The sequence below is a fragment of the Rhea americana genome, unplaced genomic scaffold (assembly GCF_003343005.1).
Source record: "Rhea americana isolate MKP2758 unplaced genomic scaffold, rheAme1 scaffold_8, whole genome shotgun sequence".
NCBI classification, from domain to species: domain Eukaryota; kingdom Metazoa; phylum Chordata; class Aves; order Rheiformes; family Rheidae; genus Rhea; species Rhea americana.
Genome location: NW_028186978.1, coordinates 10,249,576 through 10,272,597, shown reverse-complemented (window position 1 = coordinate 10,272,597; position 23,022 = coordinate 10,249,576).

The window sequence follows — 23,022 nt, the reverse complement described above, 5'->3', positions numbered from 1 at the left end:
TAATGTGTGCTTTTTTCCCTATTATTGAGTAAAGCTCATATGAAGTACACTGCTTTGGACAAATCTAAAAATTGATATTTCTTCTAGCCTTTCTGTATCCTGGGGGGACAGACCATAAGAAGAGCCTGTAGCTGGACACTCTCACATTAACTGTCTCTGCATGAGTAAAGTGTTAGAAATGTCTACCCTGGCCTTTCTGCAGACCAATGAAAAAACTTACTGTGATAACTAGTCATAAGAGATAATTCTTTTCTTTATAAAGGAAATAGAATTGTTCTGCAGAATGGGAAAAAGTAGTATTTTTCTTCCTGAAGCCACCACTGAATCCTGGCCATTAGACAGGCCCAAAGACWTGTCCATTCATGGCCAAATCCTAAAATATTTTGATGCCTGTCTCCAGGCATTGGTGTCCTTGAGTTGTGTTTGAAAATGTAGGCTCTAGTGCTAATGCACCTACCAGCTTCAATGGTGCAGGGTAAATATCCTGTTCATTTTCTGGATTATCTGATCCTGTCTGGCATACACCTTGTCAGGAGTGCTGAAATACCTCCAACAGTGTGTTCATGAATTCCAAATGAATGAACTGCAATCAGCTTTCGGTTTGACTATGTCCCTATCACTCTTCCATAGCTGCTGATGTAAGTTAACACTAATGGGTTCTGATTGCATAAACACCTGGGAATTTCTCATATTTGGATTAGAACAAGAGTATTTATGCATGAACATAAATATCTGCTCTTCACTATTCATTGATTTGGTCAGAGAACATAAGAAACAAAACAAGATGAGGCAGCTGACCAGTCACGCACTGTGGATAGGGTGAAATTGGATTTCCTTGATTGCAGAAGGCATTGCATAATTAAAATGATCAGAAACACAATAAAAGTTTGCCAGAAGGGCCACATTTGCTGGCTTTGCAATATAGTTCTATTTGCTATATTTTGGGTGGCTGAGAAAAATTAATGTGTAGTCATCTAAATGGTAAGCAGGGTATTACTTCCTTCTATCTCAATAATAAAGAATACATAAATTTGCCCTTAGGAATCTAGAGTACAACCATATCAGACAATAATTTTACTGATGGTGAAACATGGATCTCCAACCCCTTGAGCGAGGCCCTGAAGCCAACSTAGTTTTCTAAATTTTCTAAGTATTTTTCTGAAAGTGAGTACCAGCTGAGCTGGTACATTCTCGTGGTGTTTTTGCTTATTGCMACAGTGGGGAGGAGGAGGAGACAACAACAGGCTTATTAGAGAGTAGACTATGGAAGCAGAATAACAATGCAGAGAAAGGCCTCTGAGGCAAAGCGTCAGTGCCTAAAAATGCAAAAGTATTATGCAGATGAGAAGCGCCCTTTCTCTCTGCCCCCTTTTCTCTCTCTCTCTCTCTCTCTCTCTTTTACTTCTTTCTTGCACTTCTCATACTGCCTTCTGTTCTTGCTATTTCCTCATTACTTTCTGCAGTGTGCCTTCACTCATTCTGTGTTCTAGTTTATAACTTCTAAATTAGAAAGCTTTTTTTTTTTGTATTAAAAATAGTAAAATGCTAGGAGAAAAAAAAAGATAGTGCCTTAATTGAGATTTAGAACATGTGTCTGTGCTTAAAGTCTGGGGAAATCCCCAGTCTAATCTCTCAAGCACCGACTCTGGTATCTGCAGAACTTCTCAGGTCCTAGCAGCRAAGCATGCCTGGATGAATTGCCACCTTTGCTGACCTGGCTGTCTTGGCACTCATCTCACRTTCAGACTCCCATGGGGTTCACCAACTGGATAGATGTCCCTGAGTCAAATTCCTCTGAGGGATCGTGTACAGTAGGTATGTTCTAGATGAGCCCAACATATAACAGTTGTGCTGGACTTGAGGAAAGTTTTTTTTTGTTGAAAGCAAATATTTGGAGTTTACCTCTATGTTATAACCTAATGGCTAAGATTTCCACCATAAAAGTTTGAATACAAATGCATATTGCCTCTCTTCTAAGACAGTTCCATGACCTCCAGGGTAAAGGCTAAAAAAAGGCTGTTGAAGCTATGTCATTATGCAGCCAAAAATACAAGATTTATACTTAGATATACATATATCTTAGAAGAAACAGGGTATTCTAGTTCCAATCCCTGATTCTATTTTCTCTTTCATGTAAAAATTCCCAGTAGACCTGTAATGCAGATCTTGTTCCAAATAATTATTCTTAAGTCTTCTTTTGTGGTCAACACAATTAAGTGGGTTAGGAATTCTCCCCCTCCCTCTCTCCCCCCATCCTGTCTTACATGTGAATGCASATACTTTCAAGGGAAAGGACATAGACCCCACTTTTCTTTTGGGATAAATGCTGAGATTACTAGATGTCTCCCCTTTCAGCTGTGGTAGAAGAAAGAAGGCGATCTCCACACTGCTCTCGTCATTGTGGTGGTACTTCTGTTTCAGAAGCTGCTCAGTGAACCTAAGCAGGGAACTGACCCTTCTGGCCCAGAATGTATTTTTTAAAAGACTTCCTTTGCTGTTTCACAAAATAGCTGTACAGATCTAGTAAAGAAGAAAAGACAGTGTGGGACCTGTGCCACTCCAGGTGGTACAGGAGAGGGGACTTCAAGCTTAGTTTTAACATCAGGCTATCACTTCAACCCTTTTGTGTCTAGCCTTTCTGTTTCTGTGTTTTACTTTTTATCTATATAATAAATCCATACCTATCAGAAGCGCTCTAACAACAGTAATCAGTTAATGTTTCTAATTAGCCTGTACCATTTTTATTTTACCTAAAAATCATCCAAATGAATGAATCCAAATAGGTTCATGAGCATTCCGTTGTCTGTGCAGATATTTTGTGCAACTCACATAACCTCTCAACTATTTCTTGAAATACATTTAGGTCCTTCAACATGTTGCTTTTGAGAAGGATGGCCAACATTTCATCTTGCAAATTGCTCAGCATCTTTATAGTACTAGAGTTTTTAATTTCTTTTTATTAAAATTCTGATGACTATAATTAATGGCTTACTAGCTTTTGGTGTAGAATCTACAATATTCTTTTAAAAGCTCCTTTTTCCCCTTCCTAATGGACCACGGTCATAGCTTCTTAGTGGTAAAAAATAATTATTCCTGAGATTTACCAGCCATAAAGAAAGCATTAGGTAAGTAATCTGTACTAGTGTCTGGCAAGAGCTTTATTAGTTTGCACATAGCTGACTGAAAAAAATGACCATAGAAATATGATCATGTATATTATTTATTTTGGGGTACTGATGGTATGTTTTATCTTCAAACATCAAAGACAGTGTTAGGATGTTCGATAGTTCTTTTATGCAATTTACCATTGGCCTTTTTTAATAGACAAGCTTGCTTTTTTAGACAAAATATGAAATGAAAACATATCATCTCATTTGCCTGTAATGGGAATTAAATAGATGGATCCAGCTGATTACATAGTTTGGAATCTTAAATGAGGATCTACACAGTTAAGGTACTGACATACTGACACACATCTGTTTAGTGTCTAAGTGTTTACAACAGACCATATAAAACAGATTTTTTTTTTTTTTTTGGTATGGTCAACAACAGTAGCATATGAAATCTTGGTCTTATTTTGAGTGAAATGAGATGGACTGATAACAGAGCTCAGAAGATGACCAGGAAGATGAATCACTATGATGATACTGGCATATGGCTCAAGGAAGGCAAAAAGGGGATACAAAAAGGAGGGATGAGAGACTCAGTGAAATGGGGAGGGAGTGAATGAAAATGTACAGGGGAAGAAAAGACTGGGGCAAAGACAGTGAGAAAGAAGAAACAAAGGAGGCAAGTGACAGTGTCAGGAAATCAGTTAAGGAAAACAGATTCTGTAAAAATTCAAAATTCAAAGTAAGGAAAGTATAAGAGTAGAAAATGGATGGAAGGGAAAAGAGCATGAAAACAACAAAGGAGAAAATTTGCTTTGTTCTATTTTTTTCTCAGCTGGCTCATGTTTCCCAGAATACGTCGTTATCCTCTGTGCTTGGATGATCTGGCCCATTTGGTTTATTGTTTCATCTCCCCTGTGTACTGATTCCCAGCTGAGCAGAGCCCGTCTAAATGGAGGTGATGGGCAACCAAGAGACAACTGCTGTGGCACTACCCCAGCCAGAGAGTGCTGAAAGAGGGGCAAACGCCTCTGAAATCACCAGTCATTCAGCACCAGGTACACAGCTGTATGTCAAAGCTCTCAGCCTTAGTAACATCCCGTATAACCAGCCTCCAGGAAGGCCCTGGCATAGCATCACTTTCTTCCTGCTTCTCATGTAGTTCAGTAGCAGTCTTGATATATCTGCTCCTGTGTCTGAGGGCTGCTGTCCTCAGTATCACACTGGTTASATGATGCCAGGTCTGGGTGTTACGATGACACAGCATGATGCAGAGAAGCTGGGGGTGTTTTGGAGGATAGCACACACGTAGGGCACTGTGGAGAGCTGACATGCRTGGTGGTATAATGAGTTAAATACGTGCAGAACTGCCAGTGGATGAGAGAGACATTTAGATACTATATTTCCTGTGAAAGAAAAGTCATGTAAGCAATGTTTAATTTGAGAGCTGCTGAACTAAGCAAATAGCTGTTCTACATATCACTTACCCCGCTTCCAGATCTTTAATTCATTGATGATTTCTGTACTCTCTTGACCTGTATTATTAATGGCTGCAGCACCTATGCAAGTGGCTGTCTTGCACCATGGAAAGAAAAGCCAAGAGGGCAGAAGTCCCAAGTCAGCTGCTCAATGCAGTTGTCCAAAGCTTCAGCACGTTTCAGCTGCAGCAGTGAATTTACAATTGTGTTTCTGAATTGTCTCATTACAATGTGATTGTGAAATGTGTCAAAAGATGAAAATATTAATAGAGCCTGTCATTGTACTATACTGTATAAGTAGTTTCTTGCTGCAAAGGACAAAGTTATGAGCTGATAAACTGAAGGTTAGGATTAAATCAGTTGCTTCTAAAGAGATTACTTCAGAGAAATACAACTTCTCCCTTAATTCTCTCTTGCTGATCCTACTCAAAAATGTAATGAAAGGATTAGATGACAAGTGACATCAGCACTATTTCTGATGCTAAAAGTTTGCTAATAGTGTGAAAGAAGTCTGGGCTATGAAGATCACTTGGTGAAGGTTATCTGGGGCATAGGTTGGAGGAGAACCTCTTTTTTTATCTCACCAATATAATTATAAATGCTTGTTGATCCTTACACACATCAGCTATTTGCTCCTCTGCTAGTTTAATGGATAATGCAATGTGCTAAACAAATTTGTCATTGTCCTTCTTGACCTAAAAAAGTCTAAGAGTGGATGATCCAAAGCCATGTACAATCTGTGTCTTTTCTCCCCAGGGGATGTTGATGGGCTTTGGGCCAAGCTCTAAAAAAATAAAGGAAAAGAAAAGAAGAAAAAAAGAGTTATTCAAAATTAGAGTAGAGCACTGGGGAGCAGAACACTTTTTTTCAAATCTATTTTTCACATTCAGACATGAGAAAGAATACAGTTCTTGTTGCCTCTGTTTACTCAGTTCTATCTGAAAGCGCCTCACGGAGGAGTTGCAAGGACGGTGCAATTAAATGTTTGTGGAGATCATCAGAATTCTTGATGAAGAGTGCAGCATAAATGCGAAGTTTTATTTTTCTTCACAGCTTTATATTTAAAAGTTTATTCATTCTAYTTGGTAGAAGTAAGAAATTGTTTACAACTGGCAACAGCTTTACATGAACATTTGCTAGCTTGTCATTTTGTTTAAAAAAGGTTTGGGTTTTTTAGTTTTATTGTTTATTTAATATGATCCACTCTAATCTCTGCATTTGAGTTGCCTGTATGATTAATTCTATAATATTAAAAATGTGATGAAATGTGAACTTTATAAAATTGAGGGATAATTATGTTTCTTATGTTAGTTAGTAAAACGAATGATGAAAAAAAACACTGTGGCCTGATCAAAACCATTAAATAATTTAAAATGAGGCCTTTAGAATCAGGTTGGAAGAATTATATTGAAAATAATTGTTATCTTGCTTTATAAGCTTTCTGATGTGTCCTATCTCTTGCAGGGCTTTTCTCTGGAAGAATGTTAAGCACATATTTGTAGTTAATTTGCTGATACTATGTGTATAGGTTATTACATTTTTTAACTTCAAATTGTGCAGTTCATTCTTTTCATTCCTAAAAGGATAAAGGCTGGGATTTTCCAAAGGAGCTTAGAGAATTTAGGGCTAAATTTTAAAAGGTGCCTGACGATTCAGATAGATGCCAAAGGGGATTTTCAAAAGCATCCAGCTTCCCATTAAAATAAATGGAGGTATTTGAAATTCTTGAAAACTATACCAAGTTTATATCAGGAGCTTCTAAGTACCTACAGGTATTAAAATTGTCTTCTTTGACTATGTATAACTTTGGTAAGTAGTGCAACACAGCAGGAACAGATTTGAAGAGCAAGGTGGAGCTTAAGAGCTGACATCTGTGTTATATAGTTTTCAGGAGGTTTTCTTCAGGAGACTTCTAGTCTCATCATGTAGAATAAATTCATTTTAGTAGCTGAAACACATTAGATATTTCACAGGATCTTAGAAGTACTGGTTGGAAGGGACTGCTGGAAGTCATCTAGTCCAGTCAGCAGCTCAGGGAAGGACTATGGCCATAGTAAGTTCAGAGGTGGCTTTTTTAACCAAGTCTCACAGCCTGCTGGGGAAGGAGATTCCACGGCCTCTCTAGGGAGAGAGTGCTGCTCCGTTCCAGTGAAAAAGTGTTAGGAAGGCCCAGTCTGAACCTCCCAAGCTGCAGCTTGCAGTTGTTGCATCTTATGTTATCCTCCACCACTATGAAGAAGAATTTGACTCTTCATCCTGTTTCTGCCCAATGCTGTGAAAAATAGTGTAGAAGTATATTAAGCAAGTCTGAGGACACCCTTCCTTCTAAACAGGAATGTGTCCTCACCGTCTTCTCCCATGCAGATTTCCTCTCTATATATATTACTTTCTAACTTATCTCTGGATTTAGATCCCTGACTGCCAAAGAGCCTAGTTTAAAGCTCACCTCCTCAGGTTAGCATGGCTGTTTGTGAACATGATTTGTCTCTGTGAGGTGGGTCCCATTTCTTCCTAGTACACTATGATTAAAGAAACCAAACCCTTACTGGTGACACCAGGTATGCAGCCATCTATTGGTCTGTTGGATATGTCTATTCTTCTCTGAGCCTTTCCCTTGACCAGAAAGATGGAGAACACCACCACTTTGGCTCCTGTCCCCATTTCCTTTGCACTAATATCTCTAGCAGCAAGGGGCAGTAGTCTGCCCTTGATGAGCCTCCATTAGATTTCYCATTCAGCAGGAATGTCTTGTGTCACCTGCAAGTTACCAACATTTTGGCTKCATCTGAAGCAATAGAAGTTAAGCATGTCAGAAATCTTATTGTTGGAAAGTTATGGCTAGAAAATGTTAATTGAAAAAACAAAAGAATGAACTCAAAATGGATGCTCTATGTGGATGTTACTGAATTGGGATATAATCTAGGTCCAGCTTTTGCCTTGAGCATTTTACAGTCAGGAGCAGAGGATACGGTAAATATATCTAAATTGCCTGCACAGTGCTGGTTCTTTGATTGTCCAGAGGAGGGGACCTATCTAACAAAATCATTTTTTGCCTTTATTCCCTGGCATCTTTTGAAAGCATTCCCTGTTCAGTCAATCTAGACAGCCCGTGTAATCCTTTATAGTCTTTGATGGGACTGGAAGCACCACTCAATTTCTAGCTTCACTCCCCATGTTCCTACTATTGCTATAAAGCTGTAAAGAAAGGTCAAAAATGCAATTAGAGTTCTTACTGGTAATCTGGAGAAATATATCCTATTCCCTGATGGACACTTACTTATTGTGTGACATTAGATCAGACAAATAACTACTCACTACTTCTATCTGCAAAAGGGAAATATACCCATTACATATAATTCACTATCCATGCGAGGAGGATGTTGTAGTTGCTAGGGACTGTTATAGCTAACTTAACAAACAGTCTTGTCATGCACAATATAAGAAGTCAATTAGAATCACCTTAAGTTCCCACCACATCCGGGTATTCAGACTCTGGGTACACAATCCAGTTAGGATGGAGTAGGTTATATTCTAGTTTTGCAGACTGTCAGCTACTCTGTGCTAGCTGCTTGGGTATGTTACTCTACCTTACACTACTGTAAGGTATAAGTTGTCCTTTATATGGATTAGTTGCCTCACATCAAGTTGCTGTCTCAGTCTGACCCACAGAATCTTGTCTGTATGCTCATAGCCTTAAAGAAATATATCAAGGTAGGAAAAAGTGACTTCCCYATCTAGAAGCTATGTTGATTTTTCCCTCCATCAAGCTCTGCTTTTGTTTTTATATGGTTTTGCCCTTAATTAGGCTCTTAATTGCTTTTCCTGAAACTGTAGTAAGTCTCATTGCTTTGTAATTCCCCTGATCTCCTGTGACTTCTTATTTTAAATATAGATGGTGTTTTATGTGAACAGATTGTTATCCTCAAAAATAATTGCTGTTGTAAAGCCTCTGTTTTGCATCCTTGCCTATATCAACAAATTTCAAACTTTATTTCAYTGAAAATTTTCAAGCCAGTCCAGGTCCCAGACCCTGGAGAACCTCAAGCATATTGGCTATTTCCTGTTCTTGTGATACGTTCTTCATAGTCCTTCTGTGTCCTTTGGAAAAAAATGAAGATGATACCTTTCTTCTTCCATTAGCATTACTCCATCTATGTTTGACATAGATGTAAAGGAAATGAACTGTGAAAGCAGCTCCACAAAGAAAGTGAGGAGAAATAACAAAGGAAGAAATCCGTGATGTCATCAGTTGGTATGTGGTGCAGCAGCATCAGCCAGCTTGGGGAAACCAGAGCCTCTAACATGCTTTTTCACAATCCATAATTCATAAATCCCTTAGGGCTAGGCACAAATAATAGAAAGAATTCACATAGAAATATGCTTCTGGGAGTTTTCTGCCTCACCTTTCATTAAGTTACAACATACCTGTTGATCTGCATTGGGGAGAGCCCATAAACTTCCATTAGTATTGATCAGAAGGTAAATAGCCTGGCTCCATTACCTAATGTCCTTACAAGTGCCCGAGGCAGTGCTGGAATTTGTCCTGCCGTATGAGAGCACAGCGTAGAGGCAGATGCAGAGTGTGGCACTGAGTTGGTGTAACACAGTAAAAAGTGTGGAGAAATATAGCCTCGGGAGATGAGAACGGAGGAATAATTCTTTTATGATGTAGAAYGGGTGACAGGAGGATGTAAAGGTGATGCATCTAGACCATAGAGTCTATAGTGAAAGAAGGCAGGAGCTGCGGGTAGTCAGCTGAACCAGGATCAAAAGCTGACAACTCTCTAAACAAGCTCCAAAAAAGGGCATATTGAAAGCCGTTGTACTTTTGTTGTTAGGACGTTTTTTCGGTGCTTTTAAAAATCTTACCCTTACGAACAAATACTTTTCAGCACACCAAAACAACAGTTTAATGCATGTGGGTTCCAGATTAGATATCTAAATGTGAGATTTGGATATTCCATCGCAAAGCAGTGATTGTGTACCACATCCCGATAGCTGGAAACTCTTCTGCTATTACCAGGATTATGCGCAAATGAAAGATCCTGTGAGTGTGTAGCCAGTTTCTCCACCTGTGTAAATTGTCCACAGGCTTCAGTGATGTTTTGGCAGCTGAGGGCTATTGATGATCTAATGATATCCCCTTATCCGTGTTGATTTGAACTAACCAACTATTTCTGGGGTCTGAGTGGAAGAGGCAGGGTTATAGAGCTCTGTTTTCTAGAGGCTCTTGTTTTTCCTCTGCATTTCTCTTCTGAAGGATGACTTGTTTTTATGTGTGAACTTGTTATGGTTGGCTTGTTTAAGAAGAAAGAATGCAAATATGATCAAAGAGGTTATAAATCATTCCAGCTATCAGTATGATATGAAATTAATAATTTCTAACAATTTACCCAGTGATGTATTAGAAATTAGCATGTAATGACATCTAGTTTGGGAAACTTCAGTTTAAAAAAATCTAAATAGGGTTGAGTGTTGAAGAAAGTGCCAGCATCTCTCTTGTTTTAATTCAGTTTCCTATAATTTTATACAAGAACCTGTCTAATCTTCATATAAATATCTTTACAGCACACAAATCACATATATTTCCAGGTAACTGAACTAAGGCTGGAATTTTTTTTCTAAATTCTCTTTTAGGACATGACACTGATTTTATTGGGGAAACTTTTTTAAGGATTGCTTTTGTGAATTATTGGGTTATAAAGTAGAAATATAGCACAATATATCTTCTCTTATTCATGTATTGTACAGATATGACACTATACATGTGACCTTGTTCAAATATTCCTATTGTAACACAAAATGTTATCCCAGACACTCCAGATATATATAAGGAATTGCCCTGGCAGTCATAGCTGATTTCTTAGTATTCGTTGTTTCTTTATCAGATGAGCACTTTATTCTGGATTATAAATCCCCTAGATGGCACTACAGAATACACTATTTAAATGTTTTATACAATGCTGTTAAATAGACAGTGGTAAATAATTTTTTCTCTTTGAAAGATAAACGTAATGAGTTGTTTAATAAGATGAAATRAAAGGCAAAGATTTTGTTTAATAAATGGAAGATAATCTACATGCTTGGTATTTTGGCATACCCTATGTACAAAGAGTTAGAATGGCATGCTAGACATGCGCCAGATCACATACAACTGTTTCTGCCAGTGTGGTCCAGATGGTAACTGTCAGTTTTGAAATTCAGACTTGGGCTTCTAGGTCTGAATTGGAAAATAACTGTATTCAATCCAAAGGGATTAAAAAATACAGAAAGAAAACAAGTGGTGGTGTTTTGGAGTAGGAACATGCTCGGCAATTTTAAGTGCTAAAAATGTATAATGCAAAGAGTTGTTCTCTGATACCAGGTAAGAGATTTTAACATTTTAATTGACATTTAAATCTCATACTTTAGTGGCAGATAGCTCACATGCTGGCCCTCCTGGGAAACCTGATAGTTTGTGTTACCCCCGAGCATTTCTTTCGCAGTTGGTATGTCATTGTCTGCAGATCTCTGCAGTAAATACTGTACTATACTGCTGAAAAGAGAGAAAAACATTGCCATCTGCAACTACAGCTTGCAAATTACAGCTTGCAATCGTCTGCTATTAAATAAAGACACTTTAACAATATTTTGGGTTTTAAATTAGCAATTTACATCACAAGATTCTGAAAATACTAGTCTTTTAATACTGCAATTTTCTTTCCTTTCAACCAGGCATCAACATGTATCGAATAAAAAAAAAAGTAATACAAACCAATGTTTACTTAAACAATAGCCATCGACAGCAAGAGACACACAGATGGAAATCCAATAGCTTCTGTCTCAGTGGGAGGTTTCATTTGAGGACCTTGATGGGGATGTGATCGGACTGCAGCACTCTAATTTACGTCATGGAGAATCTATCATGATGCCTTTTTTACCGCACTGCTGTGCCAAGCTAGATCTTATATGAGGAACCRGTCTCAAGCAGGGAGCAGGAAGGAGGAAGGAAAGCCTTTAGTTTGAAGGAGAGGAAAAAGAAACAGCTTCAGGTAGTGAAAAAACAGGCTAACTTGAAGTAGACTGGTAACATATGGACATAAGTAGGCCAAGATCCTGCCTTTGTTCTCCAAGGATCTGGAAAAGGGACTATTTTGGAAGAGCAGAGGAGGTATAGGGCATATTCACAGGGCAGGGTGTATTGCCCTATAGGATACAGAAACAGTACGGTGTAAGGTCTTGCCAGTAAAAGGGCAAAATGTGCTCTTTTAAGGCCACTTCTTGGTTTCCAATGACAGCAGGAAAGAGTGGGGAGAAGCTGGCGATTATGTGTGCAGAGCTCATCCTTTCACCCAGGGAATCCTGCTGTCAGCAAAATGCATGGAGAAATCCTTGACAAAAAAAGCCCTAGAATGTAATGGAAAGCGCCAGCTAAGAATTCCATTACACAAGCATAATTTTCTGTTAAATTCTACCAGATGGTCCACAAAGGCCTATAGAAACACTTTCACTTTATAAATCTTTTGGAGTTTTTCTCTCCAAGGGCTAATCTTGTAATCTCTAATCAGCCAAAGCTCCATGTGCTTGTCTATTCCTTTGAGTACACACAAAAGCATTTTCCTTCTACGCTGCAAGGCTTTTTGGGGAAAGTGACTACTTTATTATTGATCAGAAGATAGGTCTATTAAGGGAGATAGCATAACATCCTTTATTAACTGGATCCAGAGCCTGCTTGGGCATCTGGAAACATATCGATTGTGCTAAGAGGCCCAATATTTCCATTCACTTCTGTGATACTCCTAATGTCATTTGCATATTCATTTTCTTCTTGGTCAGCTTTCAAAATAGAAAACTGGGCAGTCTTTCAGCCAGGAGTTAGGAAACCTTAATTCTCCTCCAGAATAGTCCCTACCTTTTTTTCTGGTGTCAGGCAAGTCACCTAGGCTGCATTTGAACTGCTATGTTGGTCCCTCCCGCAGCACCCAGGCCATCAAGAGGGATGAGAGGGCTGATGGTGCAGATGCATGTCTTCCAGTTGGGTAGTGACTTGTGCCTCCTCTACTTCCTTTTCTTTTCTTTATATTTCTGAATTATCTCATCCTGGAAGTCCTAGGATCCTAGGATTCATTTTAGGACACTGGTCTAGCCAGTAGCATGTATTTCTACCATACATGATATTCTTTAGATGGTGTCAACAGCAGTAGTGAAATCTCTGTGCCTTTTCCTGATACCACTCATTTATTCTGTAAATTCTTAGGGTCAAGTCTCACCATTTCTGGATATAGGGTTTTGCATAATCTCAGCTGGCCTATGTAGAGACAGCTGTGATGCAAATGTGTTTCCAACTGCATCTTTTATTTTTGGAAAGGTAAATTATTATTCAATTTTCTTAATCTTTTTATTTTCCTATAAGGAACAAACCTATATGGTAGCAGTAGGAAATACAAAACTTTAAAAAGAAAAAGGAGGAAAAAATCTTTTAGCAAAAACTTAATCTTATCCAAAATGTAGCCTGTTACATTCAAGGCACATACTAGTCTCAGAATGTTGTTTGTCAAAAGTTTTGTGAAGTGCAGTTCCTTCATTGTATATCATTCTCTAGGTCCATGCTGAGTAGCTAACAAATTTCAGTTGTAGTTCTAGCAAAATCACTACTATGGTAGATGTATTTAAATTTTTTTCAGTGATTTACTAGTAAAAATTGCTAATGCAGTTCCTGACTTACTTACTCTTCTATACCTTTTTTTTGTCTTATTAGTCATCTCTTTGATATCTTTTATCACTCTATCTTGTTATTTCACTTAATATCCGATGCCAGACATTCAGTTAAGTGTCAAATTGGTTGAATCTAATCTTGGGAATACAGTTCAGATGGTTTCTGTACCTAACGCAACTGTTTTTGCTGCTTCAGAAATGGCATGCCAGAGGGCACTGTTCTTAGACTTTTATTAGATGCTATTTATAGTACCTTTTTGTGATAGAATCAGTAGATAATGGATGGATTTTCATTTCTATGCTGATTATGGACACTCTTATTTCATTTTAAAGGGTTTTTTTTTTTGCTGACCATATATCCTGTCACTGAAGTGTATCACTGAAGTCGTTCTAATTTCCTATAACAAAGTGCACACAAATTCCTGCAATGTATGCATGGCTTTAAATGTTTGACAAATACTGTTAAACTACTGCATTAAACTATTAAACTACCGCTAAGCTTGGAACAAAAATGCAACTGCTTTTACCTGCGTTAATGAACACTAAGTCTCTTCTGAAACACTGTTGCTGTATAAAAATTATGTATATATTGCAAAAACTGTAGAATAGCTATAATTTTGATATATGTTTGTTAGGAGTCTGTGATTAACACTTAAGACTTCATATAGTTCTCAGCTTGAGTTAAACATAAGCTTTTCTTTTTCAAGTACTGGCCATTGTTTCCTGTTCTATCGGTAATATGAAAATTATCTGTTTACTGCTGAGAAAGGGGTAATAAAATGTGAATGTTTAAATTTGCACACATATAATGCTTACTATGCAGGTTTTGGTACGAGTCTCTTGGGCTGGCTGGAGGCCAGTTTATTTCCTAACGAATCACAGAACAGCTTGAGACCATGTGTAACTGCAAACTTGGCAAATCTAGCATTTTTGGATCATGGGAATTTGGATCAGAAAGAATGTGGCAATCCAAGACTACTTCACAGGAAAGCATAATTTAGACAAGGTTTCTACAGTCCTGTCAGAGACATTCTGTATTATCACAGGCTGAAGACTATAATTCTCATTGATCTGGAGGAGATCTTGGTTAAAAATTCTCTTAAAGCTGAACTTAGTTTCATAGATTTTGAAGCAGCAGAATGCTGCTTCAAAGAAGGAAGGGAAAAAACTTTGAAAGAGATTAAAAAGTTCACTAAAAAGGTCAGGCATAAAATAGATTTTACTGTGTTCTGGAAAAGGCCAGATTTACATTTTCAGATTTCTGATGGAACAGATATTTTACTGATGCTAAACTTACTACCAGTGGGCAGAAGACGTGGTGTTCTCAACCACAGTGACTCAGAAGCAGAACAGGACTATGACTCTTTAAAAATACTCATGTTTTTATTTAGTTTGGATATCTTTGTACAGCCTGTAATGAAATAATGCCTTTCTCTTGTGATGTCTGACTGTGTGGTTTCTGCTCTGTGCACATTTAGAATGCGACCTTCTAAAATTTACGATCCAGTTTAGATCATACTATAAAAAAATTACTCAGGTAATTTTTTGCGTGGTTTATGAAAGGCATTGCTTTGGGAGCTTCGATTCCTGGCAAAATGCAGTGCATGGATAGCAGTGTTATAGACACTTCAGAAATAATAATAATACATCTAGATTACACAGATATTGGCCCAGTGGGCTGCATGTTATTGCCAAACTCCAAAGCGAGAACATGGCTGTTTAGATTCCCCATGCAGCTTGTGTTTAATTTTACAGGGGACATTGTTTTAATTTTTCTAATGATGCCCAATATAGAAATTATATTCTAATCAGTATAGGAGTCCAAGAAATGTTGTGTACATGCCAGCAAAAGGATCTTCTAAATAGGAAATAGTTTTACTCATTAGTAGTATAAGTATCTGCTGGAGCTTGATTAGAAGATACTGTTGAAAGGTGCCTGTTAAATTTTTACTACAAAATGTTACTTGCGATAATTTTTAAAATACAGGCATTACTCCTAGAAGTCTTCCTTTGCTCAAAGATAGTCTTCTCATCTGACGTCCTGTTTTCACTAGTATTCTTCCTCAAAGTTGTGCAGTTTGCTCCCTGGAGGATATTTAGAAGCCTGAATCAGACACCCACGTTTCTAATTTTCCCATGACACTGAATACCATGASCTAAAATTCATCTAAGTGCAAGAACGTTTGTGAGCTTGGCTTATTCTCCAGAGTCCAGCTAGCCACATCTACAAGGGAATTAAGACCTCTGCAGCTTCAGAGGCTACAGCCTGCTCCCAAGCGCAGCTGAGACCATCTAAAGAAGTGACCAATTTTTTTCTCTTTGAACAGTACTGCTCTTTTTTGGCTTACTAGGTTATGTGGCGGTTTACATGCTCGCCCAGGGAACAGGCAATCCAGGTTCACGGATCTCATCAGCTTTTGTGAGCAAACCCTCTCTTTTCCACCTTTCCCTGCAGAATACCTGGTGCTGGGGAGTCAGGGTTACTATCCAAAAACATATATTGACAAAAGAAAAAGTGAAAGAAAAGGCTTGAATCTGTGACCTAAAAATAAGAAAATCCACCTTGGATGGGGTAGACTTGAGATATTGCCCCTGACTACAGGTATATTTATATGTTTTAAACCAAATGGTCTTGAAGAGATCTTGAATGCAATGTGCTCTGCTTCCTGGCTGACTGCCATCCACATATCTGAAAGGCAGGCTGTTCCCTCCATTACAGTTTGAATACGTCTGATTTTTTCCTTTCCTTTTTGCTGCTAGCTCTGCTTTGTGGAAGAAGGAAGCATCTCGCCCCTTCTCCGCAGGGCAGCCGGGGACACGGCCCCGCGGCGAGCACTGCGGGGCCCCGGCCCGCCGAGCGCTTGCTGCCTTTCAGGCGGGCTCACCCTGCGCTGCTGGCTGCAGCCTCCGCAGCCCTCCGTGGCCCCCAGCGTCGGTCGGCAGGTGCCTCCGCTCGTGGCKGCCATCAAGCTGCTTCAAAGCAACCGCTTTGCAGATCTCCTTTTCTAGCCACCTTTTGGTCCTCCTCACTCYGCAGCTTCCTGGAGATACATGTGTTTATTCAGGGGAGAAGGAAAAATGTATACCTCTCAAGTACAGTTACTGTGCAGGGATTAAACGTGCATCTGATTGCTATGTGATAATGCCCAAAGAGCTCTAACTTCTACCTCCTCTTAAGTACAGTTACTGTGCAGGGATTAAACATGCCTCTGATTGCTATGTGATAATGCCCGAAGAGCTCTAACTTCTACCTACTTCAGGTATCAAAAGCAACAAAACTTCGTTACCACAATATTCAACACAGGATGCTGAGATGAGATGCAAAGCTTCTTTACAGCAAACTTGAGGGCTTCTTCAAGGTACCACATAGTGCCACGTATACAYAATCTTAAAGCAAAGTTATAAAATAATTCCACTCCTGCACATTTCACATTTAGCAATTAACTTTTCTTTGCTGTTACCTGAACTGCTGCTAGGGCAGATGGTACTGTCTAGTTCCTGTCATCAGCTGATGAACTTCAGCTGTCTCTGAAAGATGCTATACAAAGAGAGCTTCTACAGGAAAGGAAAATGTGACCCCGTTGYGCCAGTGATAAAAATCAGTGTATTGGCTAATTGTCAGATAGACCAGCAATCATCACACAATGATGATAGGCACCTGTGCATTATTGAGAGTTACTGAATATAATCATTTCTCTTCCCCTCCTAAAGGGAAGAAGATAAATATGCTGGTCAATGTTTCTGTTCAAAGCTCAAATAGCCTTGTCTGTTATCAGGCCTTCATTTAAAGGGATTTTGTTCTTTCTTCAGATTTAGTCCTACACTCATCTTGTAAATAGATATTTCTTTTCTTCCAGAAACTGCTGTATTCCACGTTAATTTCAAATCATAAGACAATATAAAAAATTGTCTGGTTACAGCTTTGGGATTGACAGGATCCCAAGCCATGAAAAGTAGAAAATAAGGTCACAAATTGCCTCTTTTTTATGTTCTGTTGCTGGAATTGTTGGTTTTAATAGAGTGGAAAGAGACTTCTTGAAGGTGAACAGTTTGGTCTTCCTGCCAGAAATAGAGTGAGAACTGATTCACAAATTGCTGAACATGCATGGGGCYCTTGAGAATACAGATCTCCAAATGAGTGCTTGATTTGTTTGTGCTAGTGAACAACTCTAATTTTATATGCTGAGTTTTACATTATAAAAGACACTCATTACCCAAGGAGAACCTTGTGCTTTCAGTGACAGGTGTAGAGCCTACACATCAGTACACCAAAGGACAGAAACAGTCCAAGGTTGTGACCATCAATGCTTGGTAAGAGATGGATGTAAAGACCCTCAGAGTACTTTGCATCTTTAAAATGGATTAATTTTAAGACTTTGTAATAGCAGCTGGGATGCTTATATATTGTAATGTGCATTCGTTAGAGTCAAAAAGTGGTTGCAGATTTGAAAGATATTTCTTATCTGCATTATCATTATCTGAGTATAGTTACAGCTAGAGGTATCAGTCCCATTCTACCAGGCATTGCAGAAAATGTTAACAAAGAAAGGTATTTTTTCTGAAGAGCTTTTACAYCTGAGTTAGAAAATACTTTCTGAGAGGTAGAAAAATGTTGAATGTGTTCACTGTAAGTATTTTCATGTAACAGAACTTTTTTCCTCCTATAGCTTATAGACTGTGAGAGTGGGGGTCAAATGTCTCCTCATATAGACTTTTAAAATCCTTGTTAAACTATTTTATGTACAAATATATTACCTTAGATTTTTTTTATTTGATGACATATGGCTATACCTTTAGCTAACAGATTTAGCTGCTATGCATTTAGTTAACACTATTTAATACWACTGTATAATTTAGTATTACAGCTAGTATTCTTCCTCTAACAGCGTAGCACAGCAATCATTGTAATTTGTGTAAAACACAAATATATGGTGTGGGATTGAACAGACTTCTTTCACTATATTTAAAAAGTGTTTTATCACATCTCCATCACTTTGTATTTCCACAGTGACTTAGACTTTATGTGGGATGAGACCCACTTGGTATATCTGTATGCTCATAAAGAGTGGTCCCTGAAGAGGTCTTGAATGCAATGTGCTCTGCTTCCTGACTGACTGCCATCCACATATCTGAAAGGCAGGCTGTCTGCACACAGTGTGCCTAGCAGCATACAAACCTGTCTGGCATCCTTCCATGATCTGGAAAACATAAGCAGGCTGTGCTTACAGGTTTGCTCTCCATTTGGGCTGAGTCTGGTTTTGAGGATGAYGCTCAGGCAATTCATACCCCCAAGAGCATATAATATGAGATAAGAGGCAACAGATGGTTACAGTTAGGCAGGAGAATAAAGGTTTAAAATTGTTTAAACTTAGATTGTAAAACTGATCAGGAAGGGAAAATTCCATTTACATTCCATTAAAGCCCTTAAAAAAGATGGTTTATTAAGAGGCAAATCTTCTTTGCTYTAAGAATAGATGGGACTTGATGCCAGGAAGACAAGCTCAAGGGGTGCAGGCTATTCATCCTCTGTGGGGTCTAGTTGCTTGGCGGTCTGGGGAACTAGTTCTAGCTTGAAGATGAAGATATTTGGGAATGGATCTCTAGGCTTGAGTTCATTGGCTTTCAAAACCCTTGTTAGAGGGTTCACCAAGATCAGTATTATGTGTTAAGATTCTAATTTGCCTCTCAAAAATTCTCTAGGATTGAGATTGCAAGAAGAAAAATTGGTTACATCACAGATTCATCTTCCTTGGGCTCCAGACCACGTCCCCAGCCTCCCAAACTGGCCAGAATCTCTCCTTTTCCATCAGCGGAGACAGAAGAACCTGGATTCTGGAACTGCAGGTGGTTCATGTCGGATCAAGGAAATTTGATAAACGTGATTCTGGAGAAAGTCACAAAAATACCATTTAAACCAGGGTTGGGCACAGTGGAAACTAATGAGTTGTTTAAAACACTGTCAGCTTTCTTCTCATACAGTGTTAAAGTATTTTAGATTACTGATTTCATTCAAATGAACAACTTTGTGGTCCTATGATAAAGCTCTTGACTGGAATCTAGGATATTTGCATGCCTTTGATTTTCAGCGTGATCTTGGAGAAATCATTTATTTCCTGTTGCCTCAATTCTTCCATGGGAAAAATAATCTTTCCTTAAAAGAATGATAGTAAAGATAAACAGTATTAATCTTAGGAAGCAGAGATGAATAGGGCTGTGGAGTTAGTTGGACAACAAATACATATTTGGTTACAAATGCTTCTTATGACAATCCATTCTGTGAATGCAAAAGATATAATCAGGTTTTCGGTAGATTCTGTAAAAGAAACCACAAAATGCAATACTGGCACAAAATAGAAAGGTGCTTAACTTAGAGAAGTGTTTGCTGTAAGCAACTTTAAAAAGTTAATGAGAAATAGCCACTTAAAGATGATTCTAATAAGCATTCTCCTTCTGAGTTCTGAGGCTTTAATTAATTTAATGTAAGTCATCCTGGTTAAATGTATCAAAAGACAGCTACATTCCAGCACTATTGTTAGATTTTTACGTGGAGGCATGATTTTTATTTTAATACATGCATTTGAATCCCAAGGACATAATAGGTTTTTTGTAAGAATCTGTTTACATTTTCTAAACTATTTTTTTCTATGTCAGAGAATGTGCTGTTTTGACAGAAGTCACTGCATAAAATCTGAAAGTGACTGGTCAATCTAAGTGACTAGAGAAATGGCTATCACTCATTAMAAACTCGAATAAGAGCTATATTAACAGGTTCAAAATAAGAGAAATATTTTTATCAGTAGGGATATATGAAAATTTTTATGTCTGTCTTATATCAGACTGATAGACTGTAAAATCAAGAGTTTTTTCCAAGCAACTGATAACGTGTATATATATATATATATATATTGGAAGCAAAACTGTAGAGTCATATGTATCTGAGAGTCAGAGAAGCCTGGATAAGTTTGGCACCTTTATACAACTATATTCTGYGCTATTTTATGATAATTAGAAAGGCTTTACTTTACTTTTATCAGTATATTGTGTTGTTGACAGAACCTAAAGCATCTGTAGGACTTCTGACCTTTCAAAAATGGCTGCTTCACAAGCAAAGTAATCTTCTGGGTAAAACCACCATTTAARCTCCTGTTGTGTTGCCATTTCACTCCCCTGGAGAAGATAACAGGATAGGTCGAATTATCTGGTAGAAAATTGTCTAGAATTATATTCTGAATGACATCTATTGTGTTAGCGTTCTGCAATGGATTCTGAAAGGCTGATGAACATTTAAGAGKGAGCAGGAACATTTTCTCAAAGTAAAAATTAAAAAGTTATGCAATTTAAAAAATCTACYGGAAGTATGAAGAAAATATTGCTTAATTCTATATTCCTTGAGCCAAATGCCTGCTCTCATCATATTTCCTCAATAGCAGCTAATCATACTGGAGGAATTAAATTGCATGTGTCCCTTTACTTAACTTTGYAGAACACATAAGCAATTATGGGAACTAAGAAAGGTTATATTGGCCATCAGTCACTCTAGTTTTATACTTTATTCACCCCATGGTGCCTTGTAATTGTTTCTTAAATGACCTTATTACATTTGTGCAACATGGGAAATAGCTTACTTTACTTGCTTAAAAATTATCTAGAATCCTTGTGTTTCTATTCATTAATTTTTATGTGCAGATTGCTTAAATTACTTATTATAAACTGTACTTCTGTGGGGTGCCTACACTAATTGGTAATCCAAAGTACCTACAGCAGTTGTTTCTCATGGCAGTGATGCCACAGAATTTGTTTACACCTGCACACAGACCAGATAATTTCTAGTTCTTCCTTGCCTTCTCAGGTGGGCCTGCTCAAGCTGTAGTGCTTCAGCCGTTTTGGTGTGTCATGGAGTCCTAGGGAAAGCGAAAGCAGTGCAGACCGTGTGTGTCTGACTTGAGTTTCTGCTTGCACGCTCCTCTATCACACACCTTCTTCTRTTTCACCCCTGCTTGCTATAGATAAACACTTACTGCATGTCCATTCTGATGGGACAAGCTGAGTTCTGCCTAGCAAAAAGGCCWATGGACTAACTAATGGAAAGCATAGGATTTTTTTGATTATGGACCACACTCCCTATACTGCACCGATATTCAGATGAGGGTAGGTAGTCAATAACATCACTGTAATGTACTTTAAGTGTTTTTATAAGATATTCAACCAGTGATTAGAAACAGTGATCCTCTGTGAAATGGCAGTGGATTTCTTAGGAACTGGGAGATCCTAAGCTGGTAACTTTTCTCTTTCTTTGGTGCCCTTCCCAAGTGTTCTTGCAGAACCAGTTAGCAGAATGAGCATTTCTTTTGTGAAAAAGATCRATTGTAAACTACTGATTTCATTAAGCTGTTTTACTGAAAATAATTAGTGATTGTACAATTAAATACAAGATCTTCAGATCTTAAAGTCCACAGGAGTAGTAGACGTTCATCACTTTCCTGAATCAAATGAGAAGCCTAGGRTTATTTTTCTTTTTTCTGAGAAATGACTTCTTTTTTGRAGGGTAGTTCTGTATCTCTTTTGTRACTGAGAACTTGAGGCTTCTTGCTGTCAAATTTCGAGCTAAGCTTAAACTGYAGTAACAGAGAATCTATTGCTTCTGGGATGCCTGAGCAGGAATGTGACTTCCACCTTCTCTCTTTCCCCAGGAATGGTAAGTTAAACCAGTCAGACCAAAATAACTTTACTTCTCATTGCACCAATCTTAATACTAAGAACATTAGTRTTAATTCACTTTGGGGTATGTCAGAGCTATATTCGTCAGTAGACTATTGTTGAAACAACAGACTCTGAAACTGAAATATGGTTGTAGTTTTCTGATTTTTTTATTGAAGCTGAAATGCTATGCAGAAGGGAATGCAAGGTTCAAGGTAAGGGTCTGTCTGTGAGTTCTCAGCTGGRAGGCAGAAAACATACATTTGGCATCTACATTTGATTCAGTCCTTAGGGTCTTTTTGCAGTGCAGAATCAYAGAATMAGTAAGGYTGGAAGGGACCTCTGGAGATCATCTAGTCCAACCTCCCTGCTCAGCAGGGTCACCTAGAGCATGKTAGACAGGGTTACATCCAGGCRGGCCTTGAAGATCTCCAGAGAAGGAGACTCCACAACCTCTCTGGGGCAACCTGGTCCAGGGCTCCGTCACWCTCACAGGGAAGAAATTTCTCCTCAGGTTCAGGCAGAACTTCCTGTGCTTCARTTTCTGCCCATTCCCTCYTGTCTTGTCACACAGGACAACTGAAAAGARTTTGTCCCCGTCCCYTTGACACCCTCCCTTCAGGTACTTAATACAGAGACAGTGCTGGGAAGAGGAACTGGAACCATGACTCTCCTCTTCTCCTCCAAGGGGATGGCTTCTTCTCATAGTTGGCATTAAAAAGAAAAGRAAAAGATTGAGGCAACTTCTCTTTCATACTGCTTTTCTGTTTAGGCACCTGAAAAGCAGTTTAATGGAGCCATTGAGAAAATTACCGATTCTTCATAACCAGAGGTTAAGATTTGCTTGAGGCGAGGTGTCGCAGTCCTAGTACAGAAAAGACTTTGGAACTGTACCTTCTGATCTCAGGTAGGTGTCTACCTGCAGCCCCTGACTGAGGTGTCTATGACCAGAGCAGAAGTAGGATTTTACATGCCACTGTTTTTCTCATTGCAGTATTTACAGTTGTTTAACTTAAAGTAATGGGGTTGTGAATGGGTGCAGT